Source organism: Vigna angularis, chromosome 5 (assembly GCF_016808095.1).
Source record: "Vigna angularis cultivar LongXiaoDou No.4 chromosome 5, ASM1680809v1, whole genome shotgun sequence".
In the NCBI taxonomy this organism is placed as follows: domain Eukaryota; kingdom Viridiplantae; phylum Streptophyta; class Magnoliopsida; order Fabales; family Fabaceae; genus Vigna; species Vigna angularis.
The window spans coordinates 4,515,125-4,517,241 of record NC_068974.1 but is presented as its reverse complement, the minus strand read 5'-3'; the positions used below and the strand labels follow the sequence as shown (position 1 = coordinate 4,517,241).

The window sequence follows — 2,117 nt, the reverse complement described above, 5'->3', positions numbered from 1 at the left end:
CTTCTTTGTGAGCAAATCTTTCATGAATTTTGAGTAAGCAGGTATTTGTTTCAGTGCTTCTGAGAAGGGCATCTTGATTTCCAGCTTCTTGAAAATATCAATGAAACTCCTGAACTGTTTTTCCTTCTCGTTTCTAGAGAAAACCTTTGGATATGGAAGAGGTTTCTCATACATCTGTTCTTTATTTTTCTCTCCCTCTCTCGCTTTTCCACTTTCTCTATCCTCTTTCTCTTCTTCTTCATCTCCCTGTTTACTCATCTCATTTTTTTCTTCACTCACTTTTTTCTCAATCTCTCTTTCTTTCAGAATTCTTCCTGACCTTGTAGTAATAACATTGCAGTTTTCCTTTGGATTTACTTCAGTGTTTGCCCCAAAGTCCTTCTCTGGTTTTTCTTCCAACTTTTTAGCTAATTGACCCACCTGAATCTCCAAATTCCTAAGTGAGGCTTCTGTACTCTTATGGTTGGAAATTGATACCTGCATAAACTGCTGAAGAGTTTCTTCGAGTTTTGAAGTTCTGTCTGTCAAAGTAGGTTGTTGCTGAAAGTTCTGTGGAGGTGGTCTGTTGAAAGGAACAGCTTGTCCCATACTCGGATGAGGTCTCCATGTTTGATTAAAACTTTGACCTTGATTGTAATTCGTCTGAAGACCTTGATTTCCCATATAATTCACTTCTTCATGAGACATTCTTTGCACTACACATTGACCATTATTATGATTTCCTCCGCATAATTCACAACTTTGAACCATCTGATGTTGAGTTTGAGAAACATTCTGTAGTTCTTTAGGTAGCTGAGATAACTTCTTCATTAATGTCTCAAGTTGCTGAGTCATAATCTTGTTCTGAGCTAGTAAAGCATCTTGAGATTGAAGCTGAAGAACACCTTTTTGTTGAAATTGAGCTCTTTCACTCTAAACTTCATTATCATTTGCAGCCATGTTTTCAATCAGTTCATGTGCTTCTTCAGGCGTCTTCCATCTGATACTACCTCCAGCTGATGCATCTAACATTAACTTTGTTTGGGATTTCAGCCCTCCAAGAAACAAATTTAACATTGTAGGCTCATCAAATCCATGAGTAGGGGTTTTTCTCAGTAGGCCTTTGAATCTATCCCATGCTTGACCTAGAGTTTCATCAGCATCTTGTTGGAAAGAAGAGATCTCCTGCTTTCCCTTATTGACTTTGGACTGAGGGAAAAACTTATTCAGAAATTTAGCAACCACATCATCCCATACTGTCAGACTATTCTCTGGAAAGGAATTCAGCCACATTTTTGCATTACCAGCCAATGAGAATGGAAATAAGCTGAGTCGGATCGCTTCATCTGGAACCTGGTGAATCCTTACTGTATTACAGATCTCCATGAAAGTAGTCAAGTGAGTGTATGGATTCTCGTGGGATAATCCATGAAATTGATTGTTCTGCACCAGATGAATAAGAGCTGGCTTCATCTCCATGTTAGCAGCATTCACCACTGGTCTTGCAATACTGTTGAAGTGCAGAGGTCCTGAGAAAGTATTATAATCTGCAAGAGTACGTCTTCCTTGCCCAGAACCTTCTCCAGTACGATTATCTTCCATTTCTTCTTTGTCTTGACCAGATGAAAAGTCCAGAATTTCTTCAGAAATAGCAGAGGATTCTCTACTTTGTCTCCTTCTTCTACTGTTGTTCCTTCGAGCAGTTCTTTCAATTTCCGGATCAAAAAGTAGATTTTCAACCTGTTCTCTGCTTCTCATACAAAACACAAACTAAAAAGAAACAATCCAAAAAGACACAATTTCTACAGATGATAACAAATATGCACAAGAATTCAAATACGATCACAATAAACAGTTAAATAAAAGATAGCAAAAATCAACTAAACCAGATAAACAACAAACAACCAACGAAAACAAAAACAAATCCCCGGCAACGGCGCCAAAAACTTGTTGAGACCTCGGCAAGTGTACCGAATCGTACAAGTAATAAACCGGTAAGTCCGGAAATCGTTTTCCCAAGAGATTTGTTTTGATTCACAGAATGATTAAAGTTTACTAATTTAGCGATTAATTTTACAACACAAGTAAGATTTGCATACAGATGAAATTAAAGTGGTAAAAACAGATGAATTAAAGTT

General features: G+C 37.6%; 1 non-coding gene across 1 annotated transcript; it reads left to right on the top strand.

The window, feature by feature from the left end:
- The first annotated feature begins 1,069 nt into the window (after nt 1–1,069).
- LOC128196847 (small nucleolar RNA R71) lies at nt 1,070–1,172 on the top strand. Its single transcript, XR_008249254.1, has one exon. It is a non-coding gene; the product is annotated as a small nucleolar RNA R71 (small nucleolar RNA).
- Nucleotides 1,173–2,117: the final 945 nt, after the last annotated feature.